The sequence below is a fragment of the Equus quagga genome, chromosome 11, assembly GCF_021613505.1.
Source record: "Equus quagga isolate Etosha38 chromosome 11, UCLA_HA_Equagga_1.0, whole genome shotgun sequence".
NCBI lineage: Eukaryota > Metazoa > Chordata > Mammalia > Perissodactyla > Equidae > Equus > Equus quagga.
Window position 1 is genome coordinate 22,660,828 of NC_060277.1, and position 25,630 is coordinate 22,686,457.

At 43.3% G+C, this 25,630-nt stretch overlaps 1 protein-coding gene across 2 annotated transcripts in view; it reads left to right on the top strand.

Moving 5' to 3' along the window:
• The window catches only part of FYN (FYN proto-oncogene, Src family tyrosine kinase), a 204,764-nt gene that overhangs the window by 71,977 nt on the left and 107,157 nt on the right, over positions 1–25,630 (top strand). For both annotated transcript variants that reach the window (XM_046675113.1, XM_046675110.1), the window contains exon 3: positions 20,914–20,983. The gene's annotated coding sequence lies outside the window, so the exon portion shown is untranslated. The remainder of the gene's footprint in view (positions 1–20,913; positions 20,984–25,630) is intronic.

Sequence of the window (25,630 nt, forward strand, 5' to 3'; positions counted from 1 at the left end):
GCATTAGATGCTACGTGAGGGCAGTCACGCATGTTTCCAAAGTTTGGCTACTCGGTCCAATGAAAGCAAAACCTAAAGTTGTGCTTCCTTCTGGCTTAAAAATCTATATCAGTGATTTTCCATTGATACTACCAATGTAGTAGTCTGTCCCTATTTAGGACAGAATTATGGCAGGGGAATAGTCAACAGTGTCTGCTTATTGCAGTGCCCAGTTTTCTCTGAATCCTTTTTTTTTTTTTTTTTTGAGGAAAATTAGCCCTGAGCTAACTACTGCCAGTCCTCCTCTTTTTGCTGAGGAAGCCTGGCCCTGAGCTAACATCCATGCCCATCATCCTCTACTTTATATGTGGGATGCCTGCCACAGCATGGCTTGACAAGCGGTGCCGTGTCCACACCCTGCGAACCCCAGGCCGCTGAGAAGCAGAACGTGTGCACTTAACCACTGCGCCACCGGGCCTGCCCTCTCTCTGAGTCCTTAAGCAAGGCCTTCCTATGTTTTTAGGACCATGATGTCTCTTCCTTGGCTTTTAAACATGCGGGAATGAAATGTTCTTTCTGAGTTTATTTGGTTTACTTTAGCAGCTTTTGATGTAAACTGTGGATTTGAGGATAAGAAGACTTTAGTGAACCAGTGGCTCTGTCCACACTGTCTTATCCCCTCGGTAAATTAGCACATGGGAAACTATTTAGAGGGGAGAAGGTCATTTATGGGAAAGAAGATGCTTTTCTTTTTCTCTGTTCATGTGGTTTCCTCTATTCCTGACATGATGGATATTTGTGATGTTTTCTTGGAAAGCAAAATATCCCATATTAACATAGTACAGCTTTTTTAGGAAGCTGAAATTCCACATACTCTTGCACAGATTATTTCTTCAGGTAATTCTCCATTTGTACTGTTTGCTGCAGAAATGAGATTATCCTCAGCAGAATCGTTTCTGTGTTATCTCAAGAGTGATAATGTTAAACATTACCCAGCCAAGGCCGTAGGCAAAGACACCTGTTGTTCAGGTTCTTACTATTCTTTGCCTCCGTGGTCTCCATCACCCACGCCCCAGGAGTCACTGGCTGAGAACATCATGAAGTAGGTTACTTCCTTCCCTGATGCTAACAATAATTGTACTTGACTCTTCGCAGACTGGAGAACGTGAAACTAACAAGCTGAGGATATGTGATGAATGAAACTGACTGGGATCTGATCAACTTTGGAATTTGTGGTCCTCAGTTCAGAGTAGCTTGAGAATAAGAAAATCTCTTGTACATTTACTAGTGTTAGCTAATTGACTTAAAAAAAAATGATCTGTAGGGTGAAACCTCACTTCCAGACTCAAGCCCTAAAAGCAGCATAGTTTGAAAAAAGAATTTTTAATGAAGCTAAAATATTTGAAGTGATTGAAGTAATACTTTTTAAAGAACTAAATGTATACCCCAGAAAGGTACCTGATTGACAAAATCCAAAAAAACTACCAATTAGCCAAGAACAGTGCTCAGAGGATGAGTGGCAGCATACCCTTGGAACTCTGAGTGGCCTCCGAAGGTCAGCGGGAAGCTGCTGTTTCGAGGCAGATGGAGGGTCCTGGGAATAGCTCTCAAAGCGGATGGGGGCTTTTTCTAGAGAAAATGGATAAACAACTGGGCCACTGAGTTTCCATTTCTCACACTTAGAGGAACTTTAGCTGGATTCTGGTCATCTTCTGGTTCCAAATTTTATGGTTTCCTAGCCAAGAAAAACATGTATGGTTGGGAAATCCAGGAGTTTTGTCCAGTTTCTTCAAAACTCACTCTGCGTCCATCTTGGTAAATAGTCAGTGGTTAAGTATTACATTGTTAGTTAACTTGGCATGTCTATAGAGCTTATCTGCCCAGTGGGCTGCAAACATGTTGAAGACCAAGATGGTGTCTGATGCTTCTGTTCCCTTCATTAGCACCTAATCAGCATCTTGCACCTGCTCAGTCACTGTTACACAGAGATCTTCCCCTGGTGCCCAACAAGTTCATGCCTGTCATGGTGGGGAGCTAAGATGGAGGCAAAAGGTTTTTGTCAAAGGCTCTACTCCCATATAGGCTGTCTACAGAACACTCGTATGTGTCTCTAACACCAGCAGAAGTGAGGAAGGAGTAATCCAAAAACAGTGCACAACCCAGGCACTATTTGCATTTGTCAGTTTTAGATGCACTTGCTGTTTTTGTAATTGGCTCATGTTTTTCTAGTATGATCGTTCCAGTTTCTCATAATTCATAGAATGAATGATACTTTCCCAGTTAGGTCTAAGTGGCTGGTATGGAAGTTATGTTGAATTTGGTATTCGTTTCCCTAGCCAACAAGTTTCTCTCCCTATAAATGTTTGTTTAGTTAAACTACACATCATAAGAATCCCCATGTATGCTGCTTCAGGGCGACTAGGCAGATGTTACAGGACAAGTGGGGAACTCCCTGAAAAAGCCACCTAATCCTAAATGAAATGCACACAGTGTAGAGAACCCTGCCGTAATTATGATGGATGTGGTTTACATTGAAACGTTTAAATGCAATGTCCCTTAAAAGTGCTCTGAAATCTGCCAGGTGGGAGGTGACCACTGAACAGAACGATTAGGGTGCTGCCGGAAGCTAGAGAGTTACGAGGCCTGCTGCGGCATTGTAAGTGATGCAGACAGTATTTCCAGATCTCTCAGGTATAACACGGGACTCTGCGCAGCGCCCCTTACACCTGTCACTGTGAACTCAGCACTTAATGTTCCGGGGTCTTATTTGTTGGCGGAGGTCTTTTCAGTATCTGTGAAGGATTAGGATAAAATCTAGGGAAGTATAAGGTAAAGTATGGAGCAGCAAACACCGAGGAGATTTTTAGATTAAAATTTTGGCGTGTTCTCTTCCCGAATCACGGGATTGAGGCATTTGCCATTTATACTTGTCTCTGCTGCAGCCCCCATGGCATCCTACCCCATCCTCAGAGAAGATCAGCCATGGGCATTCGGTTTCCCACGAGAAGAGTTGAGGAGAGAACTGTGGGCTGGGCAGGAGAGGGTTCCATCTGGAGCTGGGTTTCCAGAACCTCGAGGCAGAGCTTTGTGTCACTGCAAAATAACCTATTCCTCGGGAATTCTGCTGCATCATCCTTGGAACTTACATTCCCATTTTCATCTCGGTGGGTATTTCTGGAAGTCAATGAATAGTATTAACTTATGTTCTGAAAAAACAGAACAATCCTGTGACAGATTTCAGAAGCACGGTTGCAGAGAGTCGTTCCCATTTTAGATTATAGTAAATTCCTTCTGCGTCAGGCTCGCTCTCTGTGAGTTTTCTTTTCCTGCCTTCATCACATTCATCATCCCCTGGGCGGGTTGTGTCTGTCCCTCCTGTTGGCACTCCCACGCCCTCAGCAGAGGAGTTCTGCAGGGCCTCAGGCAGCCTCCCGCCAGCCCGAGAGCCTGCCTCCTCCCATCCCCCGGCTCTCCCACCCTGTGGTGAGACCTGTGCCGGATTTGCAGCTCTTCTGGACTAGTGTGTCATTACTTGGAAGAAAATTAGAAAGCTTTTTACGTCGCTTATTACAAATCATTAATTGAAGCGCCACAACACCCAAGGAATTTATTCTCATTGATGTGTGCGTAACTCTTATTAACATTAATAAAGTTGCTTAGAATCAAAGAACCAGCAGGAATTCATAACAGAGCATCCATTTTGATCCTGCTTTGCAAAGTGACTCATACCCACAGGACATCAACAAGCATTTTAAATATGATTTTTACAACTCCTTTTTAAAAAGTAGAGCAATTACTGAATCTATCATAGCACACTCATATCCTTCAAAGGCAACAACGGTTGCCATTTGTACAGTACTGCCCCACCCGGGCTGGAAGTTGCCAGCTTTGTCCCACGTGTAGGCAGTATGGTGTAGGCAACCTCTCCTGTGGCTGCCGCTCCTGCACACTTGCATCAGGAGCTAGAGTCTTTGGGACTCAGCAGTAATGGGTGGAGGAAGTGCGGGAGCAGTGGGAAGGGGACCATACCTAATTGTCACCCATGAGACAGAGAAAATTTAACAGAGACCTTTGCTTCACCTGACCCATTTATGCCCTGCTCTACCTGTGTGGTTATTGACATCACTGAAGTGAAGAGTGGAGGGGTGGGAGATTTTAGTCCAGATATTTGCAAAACTGTTGGAACACTCCACTTACCAGTCCTTACCATGGTAGAGGGACCACAAAGAATCTGAAGATGTTATAGAAACAACAGGAGAATACCCCTAACCTTTCACTTAAAATGGGAACCCTAGGAGTTCGAGCTGCACTTGCTCAGTGAATGTATTTGTACTGTGCTTGAGCATTCACCTTAGTAGCCAATAAAGGGAGACTTCTCACCTAAAAGTGCCGCATTTGAGGTCTGCGTGTTTCTCCCCCTTTCTTCCCAGCTCCTTCTCCACCTCCTCTTCTGTCTGTAATAGGGCATTAATTTATGGATGTTCCCAGTGTTTGGGAAATGAGTTCAGTTTGGGAGAGAAAGAAGAGAGATTTTCGTGTTTATATCTGATTTGGACGTAATGGTTGGTAACCTTTCAGTGCCCTCTGGTCTTTCTTAAAAAGCTTAAATTTTATAACAAATAGGTTAACACTTGTTTGTTTTTTTAAAAATCACCCTTCCTAAAAGTGAGAGTTGGAAAACTGTAAATTAATTTCGTTAGATTGTTGAAGTGGTGGTTGTAATTGAATTATATCCCTAAAGACTGGCAGCTTCTCACCTAGTTTTGTCCTTGGAATGTTCGTGAACCTTGCGAGAACTTCGAGTTCCCTCTGCTCTTGTCTGAGGTTGGAAAACAGTCATTCATTTCTGTAATTGCTCATCTAGATATTCTGAGGAAGAAAAATACGGAATATCCCCTTAATGACTGAACCTCATTTCCAACCCTTTATTTTTTCTGAAAGAATAAATAGGCGATTTCCAAAGGAAGGAAGCAACACTGGTTATTACCACGTAGACTCCATCTGGCACTGTATAGATAAAAACAAGCCCAGAGTGCTCTCGCTTATTCTTCCCCACGGTGCTGAGTACTGGGGCAGGATTATCCCTGTGTTACAAATGAGGTGTAAGCTGGAGAGGTGAAGCGAGCCTTTCTGCAGGCCACAGATCCAAGGAGGGTCAGAGACCAGATGAGAGGATTGAGGGTGCGGCTGCACCATTACTCCCCAGCGCTGCCTGCTGCTGGATCTTACTAGAGTCAGGTTGCATAGGCCCAGTGTCGGCCCAATGGATCATTTGTTCCCAGGGACCCAATTTGACCTTCAGTACCTAACAGAGTGCTTGGTGCATGACAGAGACTCAATAAATGTTTGTTGAATGGATGTATTGTCCAAGCCAAAGAATTCATTATACTTCATCATCTCATCCTGGTGACTGCCCTGGCCACTGCTGCGTCTATTTTGAAAACTCCTTGCTTGCAGGTGAGTTTAGAAACATTTGGTTTTGGGGCTGGCCCCGTGGCCGAGTGGTTAAGTTTGCGCCCTCCGCTGCAGGCGGCCCAGTGTTTCGTTGGTTTGAATCCTGGGCGAGGACATGGCACTGCTCATCAAACCACGCTGAGGCAGCATCCCACATGCCACAACTAGAAGGACCCACAACAAAGAATATACAACTATGTACCAGGGGGCTTTGGGGAGAAAAAGGAAAAAAATAAAATCTTTTAAAAAAAAAGAAATGTTTGGTTTTTTTTAAAATAACGTTACCAGAATTTGCCACACGTGCTAGTGTGGTCAAAGGCCTCTGGTGGCCAAGGCCATCAGCAAGTCAAAGATACACAATAGAGATACTATGTGCATACTTTCTCTGATTTAAACTTATTTTAAATGGTTTTTATTTTTTCCTGACTTGAAAATAGGCACTCATTGTAGAAATTTGATGAGCTCTAAAGAAGAAAATAAAAATATTTCTTAATCACATCATATCAAGATAGCAGTGTTAGGATGTATTTATTTCCCCTCTTTTGTTTGGGAGCTGCATGTCATTTTATACATATATATGGTTTTGATCCTGCTTGTTTCATTTAGTATTAAATTGTGATCATTTTCTAATGTGATTAAATAATGACTGTGGAGTTTTCCATTGTGTAAATAGACATGGTTTATTTAACCATTCAGCGTTTTATTACCATGCAGTTAAATTTTCTCATATTTGATATTATAAATAACACAGAGAAAACATTTTGGCATCTAAATATTTGCTCACTTCCTCATTATTTCTTGATGAAATAATCAATATCCTTGACTAAGTAAAAATATTACATTTCTGTACATGAAAAATCCTAAATAAAATTAAAGTCAAGGAAACCTTAGGAAAACTATTTGCCACAAATACATTAAAATTCTTAATACGCCATGCCCTGGTTTCCTTTCACTCAGCCCAATTTTTTTCTCACATTCTCATGACCAGGCCTCATTCTGATTTCCTGACCGTTGTACTGGTATCTCATTTGATTTAGCTAAAATTCTTCCACTTGAACATATAGTTCTTGCTCACATCCCTCACACCACACGGCAATATCCACCCTTCTCTACTGGGACTTTATAAGGATTGTCTGACATTTATCATTCCATCTGACTTGCAAGTCCTTGAGTAACCCCTGCACGTTTCTCTTGGAAACACCTGAAAACTTAATAAATAAATTCAAACTACTGTACACCATGCGGAGCACCGAGGGAGATGTTTTAAAGTATGACATAGCCCCTGCCGTTGAGAAACTTGCAGTCAACTTGGAGACGCAACATGCCCACATGATAAGTAAACCTGGACACAAGAGATATTACATGAAATTGCTGGAAACTTCAATTTACTAAACCTTACCCACCTTCCCCTGTTTTCTACAGTTTCTACAATTTCTTTGACCTGTGCCTTCAGAACCCCTGAACCTTACTGCTCATTGCCCTTACCCATGAGGTGATTTCAATCAAGTTGGTCTGGTTATATCATTAAGATTTTACTCAGACGGTCACCACGATGGCAGGATTTCTCTCTTTTGTTCGCTATTGTGTCCTTAGCCCTCAGAACAGGGAATGGTATGTAATATGTGCTCGGTTAATATTTATTGAACATATGAATAAAAAGTCTGCATTTTTTTCTTCAAGTGGACACTACCAGCACACAGTTATGTGACAATAGGTACAGTCAGTTCAAAGGAGAGATTGTGATGGGCAAGAGCTCTTGCTCAGTGGCAGACCAGTGGGGGTTCAAATCTTGGGTCTGCAACTTACCAGCTTTGTAACCTTGGGCAAGTTGATTTCTTCCAGGTTCAGATTCTTCCACTGAAAACGTGGCTAACCTTCTCCCAGTCCATTGGGTTAATAGGATGAAGTGAGGTCAGTTATGTAAAGCTTAGCACAGTACTTGGCACATCGTGAGTGTCCAGTAAATGTCAGCTGTTATTATTTATAAATGTTTCCCCTTCCCTCTGATCCCTTAATATTGTCAAACCACATTCTGTTCTGTGGGACACAGAAATAGAAACTGATTTATGATGAGGAATAATAATATATAAGCTTTGGAGTCAGACCTGGCTCTGCCACTCGTGTGGGTTACTTCACTTCTCTGTGCTTTAGTTTCTTTATCAGCTGAAGACGTATAACATTACCCACTGCTGAGGGTTGTGTGAAGACTAAATGAGATACTGTACACAAGGGCCTATAATATGTTCAGTAAGTGCTCTTTTCCCCTCTGTTGTCTCGGTTCACTTAGAACAGCCCTCTGTGATTTTGCTACCCAGCGCATGTCTCTTCTTCCACTACAGTGTTCTTCAGTTTATTGTGATGTGACAGACAGAATGTAATACATTTCTACATCACAACCATACCATACATGCAAACATGCATGTGTGATTGAAAAAACATTTTTTCACCAAATAATACTATGTATGATGACACCTCTATCAGTTTGCTAGGGCTGCCATAACAAAGTGCCACAGACCTGGAGGCTTAAACAACAGATATTTACTTTCTCACCTCTCTGGAGGCTACAAGTCCGAGATGAAGGTGTGTGCAGGGTTGATTATTTCTGAAGCCTCTCTCCTTGGCTTGTAGATGCCCTTCTTTTCCCTTTGTCCTCACATGGTCTCTCCTCTGCGCACGTCCTAATTTCCTCCTCTTACAAGGACTCCAGTCTTATTGGTTGAGGGCCCACCCTTGGACTCCTTTTACCTTAATTACCTCTTTAAAGGCCCTATTTCCAAATAGGGTCACATTCTGAGGTCCTGGGGGTTAGAGCTTCAACATAGGAATTTGTGGGCGTGGGGAGGCAGGGAGGGAGGAGACACAATTCAGTCCATACAATGCCCTGATGTTTTTCTCTTTTATGTCATTAATGAAAATGCTGGGTACAACCAACTTAAGTTGAATTTTGGGACCCACTAATTTGATGACCAGACCACAGGTCTAAAGACACTACTCTAGCGGGTTGTGTTCGTTTACCAGCTTAGTGTGAAATTGGTACCAGCATTAGGACTTGCCTTTGACTGATTGCGGAGACCCCCCAGAAGCTCACAACACGTAAGGGAGAGCAAGATCAGAGTGGACAACCTTCTGCAAACATACAGCAATTATCTTGGTTTCCAGGGTCCACAAACTTCTTTCTGTAAATGGCCAGATAGTAAGCATTTCTGGCTTTGCAGGCCCTACAATCTCTGCCAAGACAGCTCTGCCTTTGTATCATGACAGCAGCCAGAGACAAGAGGTAAACTAATGGGTGTGGCTATGTTCCAACACAACTTCACTGATAGGCCCTGAAATTTGAATTTCTTATAATTTTCACATCACGAAATATTCTTTTGATTTTTTTTTTTCAACCATTTAAAAAGATAAACACCATTCTCAGTTCATGGGCTGTGCAAAACTGGCAGCGGGCCAAATCTGACCCACAGGCTGTAGCTTGCCTACCCCTGCCCCGGCTGGTAGAACCAACTCATCTAGCTAAAAGGCTTGCAAGGAATTGGCCCGGATGATTTTCCTCAGTCCACGTAAATTCTTAACTGATTATCCTCTTTGACTCTTGTGATTTATCTATATTTTTGGATGGAAAATCTCTCTGGCCACTTACGATAAAAAATTATTTTTTTTTTTTTTTTTTTTAAAGATTTTATTTTTTCCTTTTTCTCCCCAAAGCCCCCCGGTACATAGTTGTGTATTCTTCGTTGTGGGTTCCTCTAGTTGTGGCATGTGGGACGCTGCCTCAGCGTGGTCTGACGAGCAGTGCCATGTCCGCGCCCAGGATTCGAACCGACGAAACACTGGGCCGCCTGCAGCGGAGCGCGCAAACTTAACCACTCAGCCACGGGGCCAGCCCCACGATAAAAAATTATTTATAAAGCAAATGTTATTTCCTTACCAGAGGGAATCTAACTGGGCATGTGGAAACCTTCTTAAATGACCCATGAAATCCTTGTCATATGGTGAAGTTAGGAGCAGAATTAGTGTCAGAAAATCTGCACAAAAACAAGAGTTTGAGTCCAGGGAGTCTCCTTTGGGAAGTTAATATTCAGGGAAATGGAGCGGCCAAAGAAAGGCCGCGGATTCCTCATGATCCATGGAGTAGAGCAGCTCAGATCTAGGATCCTGGTCCCCATGCTGTCCTCTCATGGTGAGGGTGAGTGAGGTTTCCTTCACAGGAACCCCACGTCCTCCACAGTCCCTTCACACACCGTTCCTTTCCCATCACAGAATGTAGGCCTCAGCGGGCGCAGCCATCTCTCACTTCCTGTGGGGGCTGCCTGCACTCCAGGACGCTGTGTAGGTCTGAGAGAGCAAAGCTGTTTGGGAAAACCAGAATCTGGCCATATGGTTTCTATGCTCCAGGGGATTTATTTCAGTAGTGGCTGGAGCAGTTGTGCAGAGCGCATGCCTGATGATGATGGCTCGCCCCTGCACAGACTCTGACCAGAGCAGGAGCGGGCCTAGCAGAAAGCGGAGGTCGAGCTGCCTCCGAGACTAGGGGACAGAACTCTCTCTCCATCCATGTGGTGCTTGCTGCTCTAAGGTAGGTCAGGACTCCACCTCGTGACCATGCGTATTCCACAGTGGGAGACTGAAAAGACTGAAGAGGAAATCGACAAAGGCAGGAACGGCGTCCTGGGAGTTATTTTCAGTATTTCAGGCTATCAGGTGGAAACGATAGGTTTACCCACAGCAAGGCGACAGAGGCAAGCTGAACTGTTGTTGCTTCCATTGGCAGGATGAGCTGATGTCACGTGGTGACTCTAGAAGGGAAATATTGAATACATCTTCATCCCCAGGACTTTTCCATCTAGAGATGCTACAGACTGTAATTCAAAGTCCAGGAAACTGTTTAATTGACATGAAAAAATTGGGCTTGAATACCCAAATTATCACTTAAGAAAAATCAATAAGATAAAGTTAAAATGATTTGTATTATTATATTTTGAAACTGTGTTTGCTTCGTTCCATTCTAACATATAATAATAAAACAGCATTGGCATGACTGTCATCTTAAGTGAATAAAAAACACAATTAAATGAAATGGCACTTTTAAGCTTTTAGCGAAGCAAATTTTTGAATTATCTTGCTTAAATTAAATTGCTGTGCTCTCTTGCTTTCAGTACTCATAAGAGCTCTGTTTTGTCTCTGGTTTCACTGCATTAACCACCCGATTTTTTTTTAATTGAAGTATAACATTCATACAGAAAAGTGCACAAATTGTTAAGTGCACTGATAATGAATTTTTACAAAGTGAACACTCCCCTGTAACCAGTAGCCAGATGGAAAAAGAACGTCACCCAAACGCCAGAAGCCCCTGAGACTTCTTTCCAGCACCTACCTACCCCCACTCCCACCAAAGGTAACTAATAGCGTGATTTCTAACAGGTTGATTTTGTCTGTTTTAAGCTTTATGTAAATAAAATCTTAAGTATGTACTCTTGCGTCTCTCTTTAGGAGATTAATCCGTGTTGTTATGAGTTGTAGTTTATTCATTCTCATTGCCGTGTAATATATTGTATAACTATACCAAAATTTATTTAACCCTTCTGTTGTAAGTGGGCTTTTGGGTTGTTTCCATTTTGGGGCTGTTACAAATAGAGCTGCTAGGAACATTTTGTACGTGTCAATGGGTGAGCATCTGTGACATTTCCGTAAGATTCCTTGATGGTGAGGTCCTGGGTCATAGGATATGGGTGTGTTCAGCTTTAATAGATACTGCCAGTTTTCTAAAGTATCTTTATCAATTTGCGCTCTCACTAGCACTGCGTGACAGTTCCAGTTGTTCCATATCCTCACCAACACTTTGTGATTTTTGTCTCTGTCATGTTAGCCAATCTGGTAAGTGTGAGTTGGTAATGCATTGTGAATTTACTTTTCTCCGATAACTAAACTAGAGCGTCTTTTTCTATGTTTATTGGCCATTTGGATTTTATTTTTTTATGAAATTTCTTTTCAAGTATTTGCCCATTCCTTTATTGGGTTGTCTGCCTTTTCCTTATGGATTTGTAGGAGTTCTTTGCTGAATATATGTATTGCAATTATTTTCTCCCCTATGCAGCCTATGTTTTGATTCTGTTGATGTCACTTTATAAAGACATTCTTAATTTTAATATAGTCCAAATTATCATTTTTTTTTATGGTTAACACTTTCTTGTGTTATGTTTTTTTAAAAAAATCCTTACCTATCACAAGGTATAAAGGCATTCTCTACATTTTTTCCTAAAAGTTTCATTATTTTACCTTTCACATTTAATTCTGCCATCCATCTAGAATTGATTTTTGCTTTATGTAAGGTAGAGATTAAGATGCCTTTTTTTCATATGGATACTCAGTGTATTCATTTCCTGGGGGTGCTGTAACAAAGTACCACAAACTGAGTGGCGTCAAACAACAGAACTTTATCCTCATAGTTCTGGAGGCCAGAAGTCCAAAATCAAGGTGTCAGCAGGGCCGTCCTCCCTCTGAAGGCTCCATGGAAGATCCTCCCTTGTCCCTTCCTAGCTTCTGGCAGTTTCTGGTAATCCTTGATGTTCCTTGGCTCACAACTGCATTGCTCTGATCTCTGCCTGTTTTCGCATGGCCTTCTTCCCCTAGTGTCTCTCTGTGTCTGTGTTTCCTCCTTCTTATAAGGATACCAGTCATATTAGATGTTGGTCCCACCCTAATCCAGTATAACCTCATTTTCACCAGTTACATCTGCAACAATACTAGTTCCAATAAGGCCACATTCTGAGGTACTGGGGGCTTAGGATTTCAGCATATCTTCTGGAGGGAGCCACAGTTCAACCTACAACACCTGGTGAACCCAAACCATTTATTGAACTTCAGTGTTGTCATTGTCACAAATTAGGTGACTATCTATGTAGATCTGTTTTTTGAACCTTCTGTTTTGTTCTGTTGGTCTATTTCTCTGTCTTTGCACAAATACCACACAGTCTTAATAGGATTATTTTATAATGAATCTTGATATCTGATAAAGTAAGTCTTCCAGCCTTGTTCTTCTTCAAGAATATCTTGGCTTTTGGCCCCTTACGTTTCCATATAAGTTTAAGAACCTGCATGTCAATTTCTACTGGGGGGCGGGACCTATGTTTTTCTTTGTTGAAATTACATTGAAGATGCAATTTTGGGGAGAATTGACATCTTAAAAATATTGGCATTTCCAGTCCCTGTACAGGGCATAACCCTCTATTACTTAGGTCTTTAATTTCTGTCAATAGTATTTTGTAATTTTCAGTGTAAAGGTCTTACACATCTTTTGTTAGATTTAGTCCTAGGTATTTGATATTCTTTTGGTGGAGATTTGTTCTGATGAAATAAAAAGCAGAGGAAGAGAAGGAAAGCTTCTACAGGGTTTACTGCTTCAGATTATTAAGGAATTTTCCCGAGTTTACCAAGCTTAGCAGGGCTAAGATGTAAGTCAAGGTCTTGCTGACTCCAGATAAGAGCTGGGCAAATATGTTAGTTATCACTTCAAAAGTGCAGCTTTTATGACAGGTGACATGGTTCAAAACGTGGGACCCTCAAGGGTGGGTAAAATAGATCCTTGGTAGAGAAAAGGTGGAGGTGTTGGGTCACCAGCGTTGCTGGAAGAGGAAGGAAGAGGTGTTGAGGATAAGATTCAGATAGGGGATGGGGGTAGGGGGCTTGATTGGGATTTTCAGTGTTGCTAGAACATTAGAGTTCCCCAGAAGTGCCTGGTGGGCCAGGAGGATGGCTGAGGTGGTGGCGTTTTGGGTCCTTTTCCTCTTGAACCAGAGCTGATCTGTCTCACTTTTGTCTAATATTTTGGAGTTTAGCATAAACCTTGGAAATGCATGCATCTGTGTGTGTGTGTGGCCACACAAGCTTCTGGTACATACTAAAAAAATAGTTTAAAAACTGCCAGACTAGATATTCTCTAACACTCCATTCAGCCCCAAGATTCTGGGATTCTAATATTGTAGCCAGCCGGCACTCCAGGGGCTCCGCACACATCATTATTAACCCTGATCTTGGCAGCACTCTGATACTGTGTGTGTTTCACGGGCTTTCCCAGGAACCCCTGCAGAATATCTGTTTGGAGGGTCTTGAGAGTGGTAATCAGGTTGGACGCGCGCTCGGGGCCTTGTCCAGCAGCTGTGCCTGCAACACAGCAAAACCACATTTCTGTTCAGACTGTGGCTTGCAGATCCCTAGGAACAGCTTCATTTATAAAGGCAAGTCAAAGCTAATTCAAGTATACTACAAAAACAGAGTTTTGATTTTATTTTTACCTGATACATAAGTGATGTGATCACCTGACAGAAACTCATTGCCAGAAAGACATGATTATTATAAATATATACTCATGAGTCTCATAGAAGCAAAATCTTTTTCCCTCCTGACCGTCAACTAATTATTCCAATGGCAATTACTTCATATATTTCTTCCCCAGATAAACTGGGTACCCTCGGCCTAAAGGTTTAAAGAACATATTATTCTGAAAAGGAGGAGGAGAAATTATATCCCTACTCCTGCTGGGGATTGATGGAGATTACAGGGGGCAGAGGGAGCCCTAAAACCCCACTCAGCCCCTCCAACCACCCTTTTGCATGACTCAGCTCAACCTTTTGTGCCAGTGAGCCCAAAATATACCTCTCTGGTCGGCCTTCAGAGCAGGCCTCTCGGCAGCTGGGGATAAGCTCAATTGCTGGTTGGGTGGTGCCTTGCTCCTCAGCCGAGCCTCTGATTCTGTCTCATCTTGGCAATAGCTGACGAGAAAGGAGCGTCGGCCTTTTGTAGTTCCACCTCTGCCCCCTTCTCCTGTGGTCAGTAATGCCTTTCTGCTGGCTGAGTGCCTTCCGTGCCCATCCCTCTCTGTGTCCATGTCTCCTCCTCCTCCTCTTTTCTTCTGAATACTCCTCCTCCAGCAAATGATAAAACAACCAACCACCGCAACCTTGCTCAAGTCTCCCCAACTTGTTGGGCTGAAGCCAGAAGGATTAGGGCCCCTGCAGGCAGAGGAAGCAGATTAGTCAGTGGTGCCTTCCCAGAGCACCCTCCCTCCCCCATGAGGAGGGAAGGCCACCATCAGTCAGTCGGCAAGTAGGCTCCGTTTCCTAGGGAACCCTGTGTTTTCTGGTTCCCGTCCTCTTCCCTTGCATTGGGGCTTTGTTTGTGCTCTTGCTTGTTTAATGTATTATCCCACCATTTGGAACACTTTCATTTTTCAGACAATTGACTTTGGACTTGCAGAGAGTATTGGAGCATGGAAGGAGTCAGGACTGTATTTTAAATCTATTGTTATTTTTGTGCACAAGCTGCTCAGGACAGCTGTAGCCACAGGAGAGTTATAGAGCGGAGGGGAAGCCACTCTCCCTGCCACCCACCCCCCACTCCCCCCCGCCCTGTTCTTTGCTTTTGAAAATAAGACTCAGCAAAGACTCACACAGCTGTCCCCTAGCCAGTGGGCTGTGCAAGTGTGTCCCGGCTTTATCATCAGCCTGCACAGGCTGGAATCCTCATTACAGAACTTTTGTAATTTGGTCACAGAGGTGAGCTAAAAAGGATGAAGCCCTATGAATGCAACAGAATGACTAGAAGCGCCTCCTCTCTGCAAGGCGTTGGGCTGGGCAAGGAGCCAAGGGTTCGGAGATAAATTTAGAGCAGGTTCCTGCCCTCAAGGAGCGGACTCTTGCCCTTCAAGCAGAGGCGTGGTCAGTTCTCCAATAGAGGTATAAACAGAGCGAGGCTAGTTCCACTGGAGGAAGTTGGGCAAGAACTTCAGGGAGGGATTTATGTTAGAGTCGGGCTTGAGGGCAGGTTGGTTCTCCATTGTTGCCAGTGGAGCCGAGGGCACATCAAAGAGAAGAAACGGAGCAGAGAAGGCCTGGAGGAGGGACAAGTCCAGGGAACAGCAAGTGCTTTGGTAAGGCTGGGCATGAGGGAGGAAGAAGAAATGCAAGATAAGGCTGAGATGGGTTTTGAATGATGGTGGGTGGCCTTGAGTGCAAAGATGAAGAGTTTGAGTTTGTGTAAGTCCTTGGTTTTTCTGGCAGTATGGCTAAGCCCCGAGGTTTCTTGGAGGTGGCGCAGAGGCACTGCAGGGGCAGAGGCCCAGAGCCACTCCTCCCTTCTCCATTTTGTGTACTGAAGTATTGTCTTTCCTTTGAACAGGGTTCCACTTTCCGAAAAACTGAAACCCATTGTTGTATGCAAAAGAGACCCATTCATTTATCCAATCAGTCAGTCAACAAATATTTATCAAGTGCCTCCTACGTACCTAGCCTTGCTCTACTGAAAGGCCGCTGGAGGTTTCTGAACTAGTCAGTGGCATGGTAGCAAGAGCACTAGGTCGGCAGCCTGAGTTATAATCCTGTCTCTGCCACCCACTAATTGTAAGACCTTGGGCAAGTCGTACTCGCTGGACCCAGTTTTTCACCCAGAAAGTATGAGGCTGGGCTGGTGAGTCATTCCCAGCTGAGACATTCTGGAGCAGGCATGATCAGTGCTATAATCCAGAGCTTTCATGTGTGTTGATATTGAGGAAAAGGAGAGACCAGAGCCAGAGGCCAGTTAGGAGGTGGTGGCAAGAACTTCTGTGAGGCAGCTAAGGAGTCTGAGTGAGGCCTTTCACTTAGTTATTCAACGAACATTTAGTACTCAGTGCCAGCCACTGTGCTAAGCATTGGGAATATAGCAGTGACCAAAACAAAGTCCTCACCCTCAAGTACTTTCTATCTAGGGGCAGCAGAGTAACTGGGAATATAGTGATAGACTTAGGGACGTAGTTTGAGGCTCAGGACATGGGGTTGTAGTTGGAGCTGTAGAGGTATATGAGGTACCAGGGAAGAGAAAGCAGAAAGATTTGGACAGAAAAAAAAGTCCCGAGGTGATAGAACCTGAGGAACATTCTATGGAAAACCAACTAATATTCACTTGATGATAGAAAGCGTGTTCTTCATTAAACCCACACGGCAAACCTATCCCCGAAGATTGTTAAGGCTAAGAAGCTATGATACACCAAAGAGAGAACATCCATTTGGAAGCCCAGTTCTCCATGACTACGCCACTCCTGTATATGAAGCAGAATTACACCAAAGCCATATATGGTTTCATATAATAGCAGGTCTACTTGGTTTCCTCAGGAAAGTCTTTAATAAGTACCAGTGATATATAAAAATCGTATGGATGGCTACCTAAGCTGCTAGCTCCTCAGATCTTTTCCCAGACCCCAGCTGGCTCACTCTCTTCTTTTTTTTTTCTTTTTCCCCAAGTTATTGGAGTGGATCCAGAAGCAGATTTTGAGAGCCTCAAGCTTTTCCTTATTTACCCTTCAGTAATTACACGTCGCAGGTTGTCTTCCCCATTAGAGCCTGAGGCTGAGCAATTAGTCTCCCATTGTCTTTGTGGGAAATGACATCCATGTGACTTCTGAGGAACACAACTGTTGCCCATTCTGGTTAAAATAATTTGGAAAGTTTTCAGCATTTTCTCTGATGGATCATTTAGACTGGCTGACTTAGAAACCTCAGGAAATGTGCAAAGTGAACTACGGTTGTCAGAACCGGAAATACTACTGGGTCAGTCCCCCAAACAAAATGAGTCTCTGAACGGTTCCTCTGGTCTCTCAGTGCACTAACTTGTCTGGACTCTTCAGCGTGTGGCAGAGCCTGGTGCCTTGGCATTCTGTGATTTTTATAATGCTTTATATTGGGGACTGTTTGTCAGGATGCTTTCCACCTGCAGATAATTGAAAACAACTCAAAGAGGCCTGAACAGTAGGAATTTATTATTGGAAGTCCAGTGGTTCCGCAGACTCCAAGGTTGACCTAATGCAATCCCCCACTCTGCTCCCCTGTGTTTTTTCTGTCTTTGCGCTCCGCTCTGGGCCAGCTTTATCCTTAGGCTGTCACAAGATAGGTGCAGAAGTTGTAGGTATCACATCCCACGCACCATTCAGAAGGAAGGTATTTCTTCCAGAAGAATGAGAAGCTCCCAACAAAACATTCTTCACATCTTGTTGGCCTGAATTGGGCAACATGCCTCTTTTTGAAAGTTGCTGGCCAGAGGAATGGGTTTCCCTTGGATAAGCACATCTCAGACTTCACTGTGCACACAGATTACCTGTGGGTCTTGTGAAATAGCTTCTGCTTCAGTAGGTTTGTGGGGCCTCAGAGCTGAATTTCTCAGAAGCTCCCAGGTAATGCTGATATTGCTGGTTGACGCAGTGCAAAAAGTCTTAGACCATTCAGGTCCCCACCCTCCAGCTGGGAGTGCTGTCACCTGCCCATGAGACACTGTGGCTGAAGAAATATGGGGGATCTCTTAGGAAGAAGAAGAGGGAATGGCCCCATGCAGATGAGAACTGTATTAGAGATAACTTGTTCCCAGTGTGTAATGAGAATGTTCCCTTTAAACCAGGAGCCACACAATGGTCCATGGCACGTATTAGAAGCAAAACGTACATGCAGTGCAATGTGTTGTGTAGGAGCACCTATAAATATTTATTTATGAGGATGTATGTGTCGTAATTCTTGAAACAGAAGATTAAAGCGTCATGCTGCCCTCTTCATTATCATTCAGCTATTTTTATTTAACACCATAGTGTGTCACAAAAGGAACAAAGCCAAATGAAATGGATTTAAATGTCCTTAAGTATAAAAAGAGTGTGCCAAGTCCAGCCTTTGTTCTCTGAGTGGATATCTCATCAGCCTTAGTTACTGGGTGGGAGAGTACACCCCCACTTGTTCTGAGAGTCACTTGACATGATGTCGGGCGCAAAAAATGCTGCCGGTGGTGAATTTCTGCCAAAGAAAATGGTCACAATGCCCTTATGAGTGGTTTTCAGTGGAGAAAATCATTATGCTCTCTTCATTTGAAAAGGAGGAGCTATTCTGTTATATTTTTTTTGGTTTTGTTTTTCTTGGCAAAAGACAGGAGTCCTGAGCTGCAACTGTTTAGGAAAAAAGCTGATAAGACCAAAGGACTAGTGTCCAACCTGAGGCTGATCCCTCATAGACTCAGTGGGGTTTGGAGTGAAATAGGCAGCCAGGTATTGAGCAGACCTTCCTGAGATGGTCACTTTGGTGGGGTTGCCATCTCCGACCTCATATGCAAGTGCAACATCACTCAGGAAGGGAGATGGAATTTTACTGCTCCTTCTGCTTGACCTGCCCGCCCCGGAACCATGGGCTCACATCTGTGAGACCAGTAGGAAGCCAGAGCAGCTCTTGACTGGCCTTGTCCATGTGGGTAACAAAGGCACTCCTACTTAGGAATCAATGGCTATTCCTAGTCTATGCAAAGGCCCTGAATGGTTGAGAGATTCCCGGCTACTCTAGACTAGCTGGGAAGGCTGCTCGACTTGAAGCTCCGTGGAGTCAGGAATTGTGCTTGTGTCACACAGGCATCCCATGTGTTGACAGAACGATTGAACAGCCAGCCTGTTCATGGAAGATCCATCAGCCAGCAGCACTGACTAAGCATTCACTCTCTAAAGAGAGGAAGTAAGAGAAGGGAACATTTTGCTGCCTAACTTCTGTAATTTATACTCTAAACAGAGAATGTTTAGGTGTCCCATCTCCATCTTTAGGACCTCATTGGCTGCCAAAGAGTGATGTGATCATATTAATATTAGCTGAGCCTGTGTAGGATGAGCAAGATTGCACTATTAATCACAGATTGATTCAAACACTTCTGACTGAATGCCTTCCTGCTGTGCCTGCTGTGAGGCAAGTCATCATTAGCTGTGAGAGGAATAAAAAAATGGGGGAAAAATGGGGCCTACCCTTACAACTTAAAAACTTACAACTTAAAAAGTAGGATATGGTAGGTACATTTAAAGTATCTGTATCAAATAAAACATAATTTTTAAAAAGAGAAAAACAAAGAGGAGTAAGATCATACCAAATGGGGAAAATCAAGGTAGAAAGGGCTCAAGAAGATGAGAATTGAGCTGGGCCTTAAAGCAGGGACCCTTGACCTAGGGACCATGGATGGAATTCGGTAGGGGTAGGGGGAGGTGTCTGTGAATTTAGATGGTGGAAAATATTATCTCTTTATTTTCACTAACCCTTAACTGAAATCTGACATTGCCTTCTGTTATAAAAGTAGCATTAGCTATTTGTTACCAATAGAAATTATGGGAATTTTCATATTACATTATAGTTACAAATATCCTGAAATATCATTTGTGACCAACAGTACTTCAAAATTACAGTAGTTATTAGACTTTTGCTAGAACTTATTTAAATATTGAAAGAAACACATGACAATTTTATTGTATATTTTGATAGCTGTATATCATTGTACTTCTTTTGAATCCTATACATTTTATGTGTTAATTTCAAACATTTAAAATCATTATTCTGGGAAACGTGTCTCTAGACTGTTATGGCACAAAAAAGGTAAGGAGTCCCTGCCTTAGAAAATGGCTAGGCCTCCTACCAGGAGTCATGGGACAGAAGACACTCAGAGAAGGAACTAATGTGCCGAAAGGCTCAGGCAAGACAGGCGAGCGGATGCCTCGGCATCTGACGGGAAAATGTGGAAATAAAGCTGAGGAGAGCTGGAGTCCCAGGCTAACGTGATTTCACAGATAAATTTGCAGGTGATGGGGAGCAGTGGAAGGTGTTTCTGCTGAGGCTTTAAGTTGTATTTAGGAAGGAGGCTTTGCAGAGCCATGAGAGTAGGATTGGAAGGGAATAAGCTGGAGGCCAGGAGACCGGTTTCTGCAAGGAGTGAGTGATGCCAACCGGACAGAGTGTAATGATGAGAATGGAGAGAAGGCCGTGAGATCCAGTGCACCTGCGGGACAAGAAGGGCAGGATTGAGCTCTGGTTCATGGTGAAGCTGAGGATGGCCAGGCGAGGTTTCGGGCCTGGGTGACTGGGAGAATGATAATAACTCCCTACATTCACTGAGTGCCCGACGCTGTTGTAAGCCTTTCAGCGTCATTTATATGTCATTAAATTTATATCATTTAATCCTCATAACAACCCTGTGAGGTCAGTACGATAATCCCAATTTTACAGATAATAAAATGAACTCTATCAAAGAAAGGTGAGGGTCTGCCAGCCAGCAGGGGAGAAGAGAGTGTGTTATTAAAGAAAAAAGAACAAGGAATCAGTCTAGAGGAAGAAATATTATGAGTTCAGTTTTAGATATTTTTGCATTGTTGTCTTTTGTCTTCACTTATTTTAAAGGGCTAAAAATTCAAATAAAGTATTTATAAGTGCAGTTTCTGGTTTATTTCATTGCCCACATTTTTATTTATTTGTTATTCGTGAGTGCCAAGTTAATTTGTAAATTGGTTTCATCTTCCTGTGAAAAACAAGTTAGAAACTGGCAGTAAGAGTTCGGTACATTGACGGTGCCCAAAACAGGAAAGACGTCGTGGTTTCCAGAAGGGAAACCCAATATATATTAAATTACTTCTGTTTAATGATGCATTTTTCTTTTTGTTATGGTGTTGTTTTTCAGGACCAGTCCAGCAGCTGTATTAGAAGACATGTGGTGTATATAAAGTTTGTGATAGTCGGGGGAAATTTTGGTAAGTGTCACTACATTTATTTCTAAGACCTTTGGTTGTAGAATGGTGCTCACAAAGGGAAGCCATCGCCTCGTTTTGTGCATCTAAATCTGCACTAAACTTGGACAAAATGGAATTTTATAATTAAACGTGACATGCAATTGGTGTTTCCTGACAGTATGACATTTTTTCTTGTTATTGCTGATGTTATTAAGCAATATGGGGTTTTCCAAGATTTAATAAGAAGTCTAGATTTAGGAAAGCTTCTTGATGCAGGGTAAAGAATTCCCTTGACAGTGTAGCTTATATTCTAAGCCACCCGTGGACTATGAGAGTAATAAACTTGCAGTCTTAAAAAGAATAAAATTTTTTAAAAAGTCTCCAAAGCAGAGAGATCCTTATGGCGATATGAGAAACAGGCAGTTAGCTGCTTGGGGAATGGGAAATGAAAGGGAGTTAAGAATCCAGCATACCTGGGAGCCAGCCCACAAACCAGTGTAACAGTGGCCTGAGAGACCAAGAACATTAATTTTGGCAACCACCCAGAAGACCTTGCTAACAGTACTACAAAGGACAGTGTCTGGGGTCAGGAGACCTGTATTAAAAATTCAAGTTCTGCACTTACTGCTTGTTACATAACCTCTCTGAGCCTCAGTTTCCTCCTCTGTAAAACGAGGTTTGTAATGTTACCTGCCTCATAGGGCTGTCGTGAGAATAAAATGAGCTAGGAAGTGCTGGGGCTTGTGAGGTGCTCGATAAAGCAGTTATTCTTGATAACTGGGCATTTGCCATTGAGGTCAAGCCACTAGAAGGTGTGCGAATCTTCCAGCAGGAGGGCTGCACAGGATGGGTTGGTCACGCCCCATTTGCTGTCACAGGGGACATCACAGCTGGTCACCTCCACAGTCCCTCTTCCAGCATCCACTCCATAACAAGCTGTGGGACCCCCCCACCCCCACCCCCGCCAGACATTTGTCATCTTCTCTCCCCCTGTCGACCATTCTTAGATGAGCTTGGCTGATTTCACTTCCCTTCTTGCCACCTTTGCAGCCAAGGCTGGTCACATTGTTTGACCTTTGTTCAGTTTTGCAGTTAATATTATTTTGAACCAAAATAACGAGAAGAAAAAGAAAGGTTGGGAGTAGATGGTACCCTTGTTTGGGCCTCAATTACCATGTTTAGGTTTTCATTTCCAAACCTTTCTTTTGATTTTGTTGTCTGTGCTTATTATGTAGCCTTCACAAAGCTCCAATTATTGGACTGAAATTTTTGAGCTTTGACTCAAAGAATTTGGCTTTGGTGCAGGACCTTTACCTGTGATTGGAGGGAGTCAGCTGTGTCACTGCAGGTGGGCCGGTGTTTAAGATCGGGTGTCTGTAGGTGGAGTCAAAGAGATGGACATGGCCTCAGGGATTGTCTGGCCCAATCTCCCACTAGCCAAAAAAATGTCTCTTCAGAATCCCTGACAGAGGGAATCCAGATTCTCGCAGACATGAGGAGCTTGCTACTGTGCAGAACAGCTTGCTCCAAATAAAACAATCTGGAGGCATAGGAAAATTTTAGAGGGCGATGAAGTTGTTCTAGATCTTGATTGTGGTGGTATTTATACAACTGTACGCTTTTGTGAAAACTCACAGAGCTATACAGTTGAAAGGGTGAATTTTGCTGTATGTTAATTAACCTTAATTTTTAAAATGGAAAGAAACAAGCAGTTAGATGAATACCTGGACATTTAGCTTAAATTGTCAAAAAGAAAGAAAGAGGGAAGGAAGAACCGAGAGAGGGAGGGAGGAAGAGAACACCGTCTAGTTCTTAAGTTGAACTACAACGTGCACTCCATGAGACAGAGACTCCGTCTTCCTTCTTTGGTCTCAGTGCCTGGATGGGGCCTGGGACATAGAAAGCCTGTGGTAGCTGTTTACTGGGTCACCTACTGCTCTTAGCCACTTTCTAAGCAAACGAGACAAGTCCGGTCACTTTCCCACATACCAGCCCACCAGCTCTTTGAAGACACTCTCCTTCCTCATTCATCTTCTCTTCTCTGAGCTGGACATACCATCTCCCATTCTTCATCTCTTTGTTCTGGTGTTATTGTCCTGTCACCCCCTCACCCTGAGACTCTCCTTGAGGAAGCCTCTTCTTTACCCTCCCCCACACTTGGCCCTTAGCTCTAGAAACGCTGCCCCCGAGGTGGTCTGGCCCTGGAGAAGTACAGTGGGCCATCGCTTCTGTCGATGATATTAATAGACACCAACCCTAATCCTCTTCCTTCACAGTCAGTACTCAGCGCCTGGTAATGGATGGCGAAGGATTTCTTAAGAGTAGTCTTCTAAGAATGGAGCTCCTAAAAGTAGAGAGGGGAGCAGTCCAAGAGATCGGGTGACAGCAGATCCGTCCTCTTAAATGTCTTGACTGAAATGAGGCCGGGCCTTGCCACCCTTACTTTGAGATAGCAGTAGGGCTGTCTATAAATCTTTCGGAGTAGTAGGGTATCACAGATCCTGGTTCTTCCTTATGAGTCACAGGAATTTTGAAATTCTTAAAACTAAAACTTGTGAGTGCCTTGGAAAATCTGGATTTGTTTTTTCTTGGCCATGCCAGGGGCAGGATATATAAATACGTAAATGTATAGAGAGTTGTGGTTCTCAACCAGGTGAATTTTGTCCTCCCAATGGATATTTGGCAATGTCTGAAGACATTTTTGGTTGTCACAGCCGGGGGAGGGAGGGTGTGTGCTACTGGCATCTAGTGGGTGGAGGTCAGAGATGCTGCTAATTATCCTACGGTACCCAACACACAAACCGAGTGATCCCACCCAAGATATCAATAATGCCGAGGCTGAGAAACCTGATATAGAAGTAATAAAAAAAAAATTAAATGTCAAAATTACTCATTATTTTGAAGGTTTAAAATTTTAAATATTTTGACATTTATTTATACGTAAATATATAACTAGAAAACATAAAGAAGTTTGTTCAGAGAATCACAGGGCTGAAAAGGGCTTCTGAGAGGCCATCTCTCATGTTACCCCTGACTCCAAGCAGAAAATGACCGAAATGAATTCAGACAGAGAGATGGGGTGCCTGAAGGCTTAGTACTGATGACTGTCAACCGCCGCAAAAAGGGAGACTCACACAGCATGATCCCAGCATTCACACCAAAGAGGTTGTCTCACATTTTACATCTCGGCCCCAGCATCTTCAGATGTGTTTGTCTTTAGATGACCTCTAAGATGAAATGGGATTTCAGTCCGGGCTAGTCCCTCCTTTTGAATCAAGGGTAGCGATTCTGGTGTGATGAGAATGTGCTTAAGCACTAGAGGGATCTCATTACAGATGATTGAGATTGGGTATTTTGGTACACAGGGCTGTTTATTTGCATCACTTTCCTAGTGACACCACAATCAGGTTTAAATGTGAGTCGTCGAGAGGTTTTTTAGCCCAAGATGGCTACATTTGCTGAAGCAGGGAGATTAAAGCAACATATGTCAAGTTGTGATATAGGACCATCCACTTGAAAAGACTTTAATTATAGGGCTTATTTTGGGAGGGTAACTGTGCTTTTTGTGAGGTATATTTTGGGATCCACTAACCCAGCTTCGAGGCCAGTAATATCTTCCCAGAAAGGGCGTGGTGTGTGCTCATGAACATAAATATTTTCTTACCAAAAGCTTTGGTATAATGTTCTTTTGACTTTACTCCCGTTCATTTTTCTTTTTCTGATAATCTTCTGTTTCGCAAGAATGCTATGAAAATGCGTTCTGGAAGCCAGAGACAAGAAGGATAAAAGCTCTCATTTCAGATGGCCAAGCCCAGAGATTTAGGGACTTTACATTATCAGTCTGCTCTTTTTAAGATGAATACAATTCGGAGGAATGCACCAAAGCTGAGTAGTAAGCAGTCGAATGAGACTATAAAAACACTGTTGGCACCAAATATTTTAATGCAAGTGTCTATGGAAAAACCACACATTTATAGCTACTTTATTCCCCAGCAGCCCTTCTCCAACCCATGGCTAATTCTCCTGGGCCGTTTCAGTGCCCTTACACCATGGCTCATGCCCAGGAGCGGGTGTCTGCTTTCAGTTTTGTTCTTCAGGACTTGTGCCTTGTCCGTGCCCTGCCTTTGGGGGCTGCCCTCACTTCCCTGTTGATACTTAAAGGAGGGGTCAGAACTATCTGCCCAGCCAGCATTTCCTAGTCCTTATTTAAAAATGAACGATAAAGGAGAAATTACATCAGCAAAATAAAATTAGCATCTCGTATACACAATGTGTGTGTGGGAGGGAGAGAAGGAGCAAAGATAAAGAATAAGAACAAGCAATTTTGTAACCCAAAAGACCAACCGGACCTAAGGGCAGGAGAAGCGCTTTTACCTAAGTTCTAAGACAGGAAGGGAGCAAGAATTCTCCTTGAGGGAGGGTGGAAGGCAAAGCCTGCTGACCGCAGAAGTCTCTGGAGAGGTGTGTCTGTTCTCCCAGAGGCCGTCTACGGGTCCCTGCATCCAGATCACCCAGAGAGCTTGCTTCAAAGTGCAGGTCCACTGTAGACACACACAAGCTGAATCCCTGTGGTAGGTGTGTCTTCATGCTGCACCCTCCAGGTGGCCCTTATGCACACTAACTTGTGCAAATTGCTGCTCCTTTCTCCATTCTCAGCTTTACTCAAGG